The sequence below is a fragment of the Episyrphus balteatus genome, chromosome 4 (assembly GCF_945859705.1).
Source record: "Episyrphus balteatus chromosome 4, idEpiBalt1.1, whole genome shotgun sequence".
Classification (NCBI taxonomy): domain Eukaryota; kingdom Metazoa; phylum Arthropoda; class Insecta; order Diptera; family Syrphidae; genus Episyrphus; species Episyrphus balteatus.
In genome coordinates this window covers 33,021,361-33,031,120 of record NC_079137.1, presented here as the reverse complement: position 1 = coordinate 33,031,120, position 9,760 = coordinate 33,021,361, and positions in this window count along the sequence as shown.

Here is a 9,760-nt window from a genome sequence, read left to right as displayed (position 1 = left end):
TAGGTACCTAATCTTGTGACATGAAATTACTTAAATTTAACTAAAAATGATTTTTTTTTACAAAATAAGGGTTACGTCTTTTTTTTTTGTTAAATATTTGCAGGGCACTTTTTCCGTAGATTCCAACAATACCTGCTTACTTAGTTAGAGTTTTTGTTCATCATATAGTAAAAATGATATCGTCGGTGAAACCAGAAAAGTGTCTAACTCCAAATTTTCTGAAAATTAGATTTGAATGTCATCTGTTAGCCAAACCTGATATCTACCGTTCCTCAAACATTGTATACATATTTCTATAGTACTATCAATCGAAGAAAATACTTTAGCGACATCTTTTGGTAGATCTGCATTTCAATTTCCTGCATAAGGTTCAAATATAAAATAAACCACGGTGGCCACGCAAAACTGAAAATTCTACTTCATGAGAGTACTATAGGAATATATTATATACAATGCCTCAAACTTGGAATCCACTTAAAGCTATTAGTTTTTATTTTATTAGCAAATTAGGAAATGAAAACTCATACAAATGCCTTCAAAACCATGAGGTTTTAATGCTCTCCTATAAAATTTGCTAAAATGGAGTTACACACTTTTCTGGTTTCACCGACGATATGACGTCTGCTGATCAAAATCGACGCACATTATAAACTACCTAACAACACAGCTTTATCTACGATCACTTTTGTGATTTTGACAAAATCTGGGACAATCTTTGAAGTTAAACTGCTAACTGCGCGAAGTAGCCTAACACAAGGCAAACAACCGTATTAAGTTTTCTGTTGTATGATTAATTTGCAAAATGTTAAAGTTGTTTATTTATTTTATAGTTGATCTTGACTCATGAGCAATTAAGAAAAAAAAAAACGCTGTCAATAAACTGATCATACAATTTGATAAGAACTTAAACCAAGCCACTTTTCTAACCATCATAGATCTTTAGCTACGAGCTTCGATTTAATATTGGATTCAATAAGAAAAAGTAATGTTATGAAATCAAACCGAAATTTAGTCAATCAATATTTTTTAAGGGCTACGAGACTTGTTTAAAATCTTTATAGCAATTTTATAAGTCTCTGATTAGTAGAGTAACTAAAGCAAATTATTAGGGAACCCGGCCGAACAGCTCTGATTTTGACGATTTTTTTTTCAAACGTAGGTAATTAAAAATACTTTAAAGTCTATAGGTTAAAAATTGCCGGTGTTGCCGTATTGTTTTTTAAAATTAAAATTAATTTTTTTTAACAAAACCATTTTTTTTGCTTTAATTTCATAAAACAAATGATAGCAAAAGATTCTCTAGGTAATTTAAGGAAAATATATAAAAGGCAGTAAGGGACAATCTTCCATCGTTTAAGCGATAAATGCAATTTTCTAACATTCTGACCTCAAACACAAAAAAAAATATTTTGAAAACAACGGCAACACCTACAATATTTTAAAATACATTTTTAAAAAACCAGAAGCTCATTCTTATCTCTTAAATTTAAATCCACTAAATTTAATCAAGACTTTTTGAAAAAATTGTCCTCAAACTCAGAATTTAAAAAAAAATGTTATTAGAAAAATTTAAAATGACCTTTTTCCAAACTTTTTCTAATAAAATATGAATTTATTTAAAAAAAAATTTTTGGCCATAAATATTATCAGTTGAATTTCGAAGCAAAAATATGTCACATTTTTGAAAAAAAAATGAAAAATTACTTCAATTTCAATGGTTTTTTTTTATTAAAACTGAATTTTTGCATTGAAATAATTAATTTTCTCAAAGACTGTGGTAAATAGGAACTTTAAATTTTTGCTATTTAACTTTCAACAGTAAGGGTTATTAAATGAATAAAAAATAATTTTATGTTTAGATGTTGTACTTAAAAAAAAAAAATAAGTTACATTTTTTTTCAAAACTTTTATTAAAAAAAGTTCTTCGAAAATGAAATACTTTTTAATTTTTTTCATAAACCGTAATACATATTGACATTTCCTTTTATAATTTGAAATCATAATAAATGCGGCCAAAAAAAATTGAAAATAAATGCATTTTATATTACGACCAAGTTTAAAAAACGACATGTTAAAATTTTTTCAATAATTTTTTTTTCAAAAATCTGAGTTCAATTACCATTCTTTCAAAAGATGTTCATTCAATTAACTTAATTTTAATTTTACATATATGACTAAGCTTCTAGCTATATTTGAATATTGTAGGTGTTGCCGTTGTGTTCAAATATTTTTTTTTTGTGTTTGAAGTCAATTAATAAGAAAATTGCATCTATCGCTTGAACTATGGAAGATTGTCCCTCACTCCCATATATTTTTTTTCCTTGAATTTCCTAGACAATCTTTTGGCATCAATTAATTTATGAAATTTAAGAAAATTTTTTGAAAAAAATTTGTTTTTGTTCACAAAAATCTTCAATAAAATTTAAAAAATCAAAACGGCAACACCGGCAATTTTTAATCTATAGACTTTAAAGTATTTTTAATTACCGACGTTTGAAAAAAAAGATCATCAAAATCTAAGCTGTTCGGCCGGGTTCCCTAACATTGCCAATTTTTGAGCTTTAGTTACTCCACTAGATATAGAATTATCAATTTGGAGCAAAACTTCACTAAAGTACTCTACTAAAATACTCGTATTTGCAAGTTTTGCTGGTTATAATTTATTTGTTATTCTTTGGAACCAAAAAAAAAAAAAAATACTCGCCCTCGCTAAGTTAACTTATGTTAGTAGGTAGCGTGTATTCATGTGGGCTTATGCAAAGTAACAGATTCCTTAATAACAACCGGCGTTATGATCAACATGAAAAATCAACAAACAAGATGATGATGATCGTCATCAAGATCATCAGCAAGCGCGTCCACATATTGTCGAATGGATATTAGACTTCAACTTCAGTCAGCCCAGCAGCAAAACACAAAAATAGAGTATCTACATTATATAAACGGGCTTGTCGTTGTCGTCATCTTCGTAGGCGACACTCACATTAAAGCTTCTTCTATACTATACCCTGGTTCGCTTGGTTTGTAGATCTATCCATCTATCTTAAATAAAACGACCGTGCTGGCCGATACGACTGAGGCAGCGACGAGGCGCTGCACTGGGGTGGCCTCGTCACATGCCATATCCGACTCTTCCGCAAGATAAAAACATAACTCGGTAACATGGAAGAAAAATTAAACCAAATATAAAAAAACAAAAAAAAAAACGATGGAAATGAGATTGTCCTTATGCCACAAATTGTGTTGGATGCATTATCCGCACTCGTGAACATATCGCCTCACTTCAACTCAACCATGTAGCACGCTTGCCGTAGCCATACGTCTTTGCACATCAGAAACACGAAGAATGATGTATGCAAAGATCCTTATCATAATGTTTCTTCTAGTTTAATCACTTCGAAGAGTTAAGAGGGCGACCGATGCGACGCGACGCATCATTTCATATGCCGCATAATCTCGTTTATATTTTTTTTTTTATTTATTCCTAAGATCTTAGGGACGTGATGTATGTGATGTTATGATGTGCGTGCAAGTTATTTTAGTGATTTTTCTTTATTGTGATTTCGTGTTTCAAGACTCGAGTATGTGGGATTGAGAATGAAGTAAGACTACATTATATTTAAACTTTATACAAAACTTTAACTTTAAAAAAAATGTCTTTTATCAATGCCCTACTTAAGCTTGAAGTTGCAATGATTCTTGTTATAAGTACCTACCTATCAGCGATTTATATTTTTGGTCACTCAAACACGGTTTTATTCATCTCACTCTCATTATGATGTTTTGTAGTGATAAAAGTAAACTGCGTGATGTGATGATTTGCAATTTTTACTTGCGGTGTAAATACATTAGAACGGTCTTTATATTGTTTTATTTCCGAAATTCAACGGTGGATGGACAATTAGTTCTAAATAGCGAAAAATAATTCTCAAATTTTTGCGGATTTTTTTTTCAACAGCTCAATCTTTAGGTACTATCCGCGAGTTGATTTTTTTAGGACTTTAATTAACGGCACTTTCCATAGGAGTAAAATGAAAAAAGTCATTGTTCTCAAAATGGATCTAACGATTTCAAAATGGGACCACCCAGCAGCCACCAGCTTTCCAATACAAAAAGAATTATCAAAATTGGTTTACTCAGTCCAAAGTTATGAGGTAACAAACATAAAAAAAAAAAATACAGACGAATTGAATACCTCCTTCTTTCCTTCCTGTTCGTTTGCTATAGTCGAAGAGCTAGTGGCATGGTATAAAAAGAGAAGGTATGATCATTAGAAAAAACTCAGTATCGAGAGCTGTCAAAACTTATGGCTACTTAAGGTTTTGACAGCCCAGCCCATTGAAATTGTTGTTGTAAACAAATTTGTCTTGGAAGTTGTTGTTGCTTTTGACTTTGCCAAATGCCAAACGTCAAAACCTTATTACCCCATTTTGTAAGATGGCGGCTCTAATGATCATACCTTGTCTTTTTATACCATGAGCTAGTGGCACATTTGACTAAGGTAGCTCCTGTAAGGCTAAAATTTCTTACAGTGGTAGGTTTTAGCATTTTAAGTAAAAAAATCTTGGTGTGGCAGGCCAAAGCGGTGCACATCATATATACAGGGTGTCCCAAAAGTAATGGATCAAACGAAATATGCTGGTAGGCCTACTTTAGGGCTCTCAGAATTTGGTAACTTCTTCATCCCAAATCCTTACGGTTTACGATTTAGTGCAGTTTTTGTGAAATTTCGAAAAATCCCGAATTTGCAACAGTATTTTGCTTCCTCCGCACATAATTGATTTTTGTTTTTTACAATTCTTTCACTAAAACATTGCCTAATAATAAGGAATAATTAATTAATCAAAATATTTTTCATTTCATGCGCCATTTTGCTGCAAATTAATTAACAGTCCCATGTTTTATAAAAACTCAATTTCCTTCTTTTATTTCAGAGCAACAGTCTGAATAAAATTTGTATGGTGTGGCACTGGTTTATTATTTTGAAAACTTGCCGTGTTATTGCAGTTTTCAAAAATGTATAAAAGTTACCAAAGTTGAAATTATAACGAAAGATATTACAATTTGAATGCAAAAAAACAGACGTTTTCAGAGCAAAATAACAAACAAAAATCGAGGCTTTTGTTCAAAAAGAAATAAACAAACAACAGTCGAGAAAATGTGTTTATTTTTCTTTGTTATTTTTCTCGGAAAAGCCCTGTTTTGTTGCTTTTAAATTGTAATATCTTCAGTTCTAACTTCAACTTTGGAAACTTTTATACATTTTTGAAAACTGCAATAACACAGCAAGTTTTCAAAATAATAAACCAGTGCCACACCATACAAATTTTTTTCAGGGTGTTGCTCTGAAATAAAAGAAGGAAATTGAGTTTTCATAAAACATGGGACTGTTAATTAATTTGCAGCAAAATGGCGCATGAAATGAAAAATATTTTGATTAATTAATTATTCCTTATTATTAGGCAATGTTTTAGTGAAAGAATTGTAAAAAACAAAAATCAATTATGTGCGGAGGAAGCAAAATACTGTTGCAAATTCGGGATTTTTCGAAATTTCACAAAAACTGCACTAAATCGTAAACCGTAAGGATTTGGGATGAAGAAGTTACCAAATTCTGAGAGCCCTAAAGTAGGCCTACCAGCATATTTCGTTTGATCCATTACTTTTGGGACACCCTGTATATATATATGACCTTGAAAGTGTAACTTTCAACTTTTTATTCAAAAAATTTGACTTTGAAATCGATTATTTCAAAAACTATTGATTAAAATAACTTGATTTAAAAATTAAGTGTAATGTTCTGCCTTTTAAAAAATGTATCATTCATAACTGTAGGTGTTTCTGTCGTTTTTAAATTTTGTAGAAAACTATTGGGTCACTAGGCGAGTGTAATTTTCAATTTTTTTTCTTAAAACTATCTGAAAGCTAGACAAAAATTCATAAAAAAAACTAGCCTACTTATCAAATACTTAGCTACAACAAACTTGCTGGCCCTGCTATATGAGAACTCTAAGTTTTACTTCATACTATACTAAACTTATAACTATTTTAATAGGTACTAATATTTCAATGGTAGTTATTATTCACCAGGCGAGTGCCTTACCATCGTGCTATCTCACAGTTAGAAATAAGTATGATAAACTGCAACTAAAGCTAAAGTGTTGCTATAAATTTCAATTTTTATTTTTTGTCGGTTTTTTAAGATGAAAATTCACATCAAAATGAAACGAAGTTCACCTTAAATTAAGTTGGAGTCCACTTATTTTAAGCGGGAATCGTTTTGTTTTAAGTTGGTGGGATTTAAAGTGAGCATCATCTAATTTTAAGGTGCCTTTTTCTCCCCGGGTAGGTATTAAAAAAGCAATCGGCCCATTTAAAAAAAAATTCATATTTAAAAAAATTGTAAGTGGCATTGTTAAATAATTGAACTCTACAACAGAATTCAGATATATATACATAATGTCATAAGGATTTAAATGTTACTTTTATTACAATTTATTCACTTCAACCCAACCCATAGAATCCGTCGCATGCGTTACATCGAAATTTTCTACTGACAACCCGATAAAATACACATATTCTTATGAAAACCGACCCATACACGACGGAATTGACGGATGCGCCTAATGGATCGACGCACAGTGGCCCGTTTTGACTTTTTTGCTTGCATAATTAATATCTTCTAAACAAATAAAGACATCGCCACAATTTTTTTTTATCTTGAAGGAAATTTCCAAGGCTATGAAAATTGTGAGTTTAAAAAAAAAACTTACAGGGTGTTTCAGAATTTGGTGTTAAAATAAGAAGTTTTAGATAAGGTTGTAAACATAATGGTATTTTGATTACAATCGTCAAAAATCAATTTCTGAAGTAATCTGAGTTAGGTGACACAGTGGGGAAAAAGGAAAGGAACCAATTCGAGTGAAACAGTGGGGAGAAAAGTATTTTTTTTGTTTTTTATTTGTATGCAATTTTTTATTTTTCTTTATAGAAGAGTACATTTATAATGTATTTCAGTGATATATTACAACTCAAACAGTGGAAAAAGATAAAAGTAACAAATTAAGACAAAAAAACACTAGATTTCTTTAAAACTATCATCTAAGTCCGGGGTAATTTGTAATAAACTCATCATTTCTGGAGAGTATTGTTCTTGCAGATCTTTTTGGTTTCTTACATGCCTTAAGGAAGAAATAGGTGTATCCGATGAGGTTGCAAGCATGTTAAATAGGTCTTCATTCTGCCGAATCCTTGAAACTTTGCACGTATTTTGATATCTGTACTTCTTGTGGTCTTTAACTTTGCACTCCTGGGCTTCTTCTGACAGTTCTCCAAGTGGAAGTGATTGATATTCGATGATATTTTGACTATGGACCATTATTTTGTGAAGAGTAGGCGTGAGTAGTTTTTCAGGTTACTTTTTTTTAGAAGCTCTGCTGTTTTCTTAGTATACTCTCCAAATTTAACTGCATTCACTACTTCCCTGCAATTCAAAACATTCAGTAGGTATTATTTTCAGCATCATAATAACTTCTCCATTGACTCCAGTTATTCGAGCGGTTGCATCTGATTGTTCTCCTTGAAGTGTTTCCATTATTAGTATTTCCATAGCCTTTCTTTGGTTTATCCACATCAAGTCCAAGCTCTTCTCGAAAACGCGTTTGGATCATTTGTTTTCTTCTCTTTTCCATCTCCTTGGTCCCAATATATTCATAAAAAATCATGTTATTGAAATCCACCACTTACAAAACAAAGAACTCTAATTTTCCAAGATTTTATTTTCACACATGAAAAAAAAATGTCGAAAAAATGACTGACCTTTTCAAATCAAATCGCTCTAGCTCAGTTGGATGCAAAATGACGCAGCTGAGCTTTTGGATTTTTATTAAGAAATATATAAGGATTTTGAATCAGCTGAGCTTGGTTTGATTACGTAGGAATCTTTTTTTTCTATGCAATTTGAAGTCGAAAAAGTGTGCAAAAAACAGTGTTTCAAAAAACATTAAATTAAACAATTAAAAAATAAATTTTTTAATTTTTTTTTTTAATTTTTGGTTTAAATATTTACACATCATTTGAAATAAAAATAAAAATCAAAACGTTTTAGGAGCCCTCTTCCTAGTTTTAACACCCAAAGCTAAGAAAAAAAAAATAAAAAAAACAGATTTTTTTTTTCATAGTAAAAAATTATTAACTTTGACTTGCTCTATAAGGCACACCAATAACCCAAATTGAAAATTTTTTTCGAATACTCGAGCTCCAACCATTTGTGAATCCAGTGATCTAAAAGTTTTTCATTATCGACCCACCCGAAAAATGAATATTGCAAGCACTTTTGTCTAAATGGGCCACTGTGCGACGCTTATAACAAGGCTGCCAATCGAATCCGGCGACGTAACGGATGCGACGAGTTTTATAGGTTAGCCCCTTAACCCCTTGTAGCCACATGTGACATATCTGTTACAAACCAACAAAGATCCCACAAAAGTTGAAAAAACTATATTTTTCTTATTTTGAAACTTATAACATATTTTTTAGATATTGCTCTATCGAAATAGTACACTATATTTTTAATAAATGGCACCAATCGTTTTTAATTGGCAGTTAAAGTTGAAAGTTCGGCTTTTTTTTTGAAAACATGCAAATTTGTGTAAAAATGTCGAAATTCAGAAAAAATATTTTTCCTGTATAAACTAACGGGGTTTTATTTTTGGATTTTAGGTATGCGCCTAAAAATAAATACTAGATAGTTTTTTGCTTAAATTTTTGCATTTATCTACAAAAATAAATTATTTAAATTTATTTTTTTACTTCTTAAATTTCAAAATAACTAAGTAAATAATGAAGATATTGAATTTTAAAAAAATACGTGCTTTATTATAGCTAAAGGCAAGTCGATTGACATTATTAATTTTAAAATTTGCGATGTTGGGTTACAAGGGGTTAAGCTCACAATTCATAAAATCGGAGAAGAAAAGAGCACATTTCTGACATTGCCCGGTTTGCATTCAGAAAACGAAAATTTAACAGATATATTTTCGACAACTTATGTCATCGGATCTGCCCGATTGAAAAGTTGAAAGTTCAGCTACTTTTTCCATTGAGTCCGTCGTGTATGGGTAAGTTCTCATAAAAACATGTATATTTTATCGAGCCGTCAGTTGAATCCGGTGACGTAACGGATGCGAAGAATTCTATGAGTTGGCCCCTCGACTCCGTCCAATCCGTTGTTTATGTGTCGGTTCTCAAAAGAACTAAATCTGTATATTTTATGGGGCTGTCAGGTGAAAATTTCGAAGTAACTCACGCGGAGGATTCTATGGGTTGACCCCTTTAACTAATCAGTTTGAATAGAATTTGGTTCACAGTGTTTCCATTTTAAATTCTGGTTTTTTGAAAAATTTCATGAATCAATTTTTGAAAATATATTCTCAAAAATTGATTCATGAAATTTTTTTATCTAAAAATGTTTGTGTACCAAATTGTTTCGATTTAACTGTTTAGGTATATGTAAATAGTTTTCACTCTTATTTACAATAAACTTTTAATTTAAAAAATTGTAAATATTTCTCTAAACTGACATCAGATTTCCTTTGGTACCAAAAATACACAAGATCAACATTCATACATTTCAATTTAATAAATTTCCATGCATTCTTCCAAACATTCAGAGTTGATTACTCTTTAAAGGGCTCTTATACAACAACAAAAAAAATCCATACAAAGTAGCAACTCAATGGCTTGTTAGCCTGTTGAACAA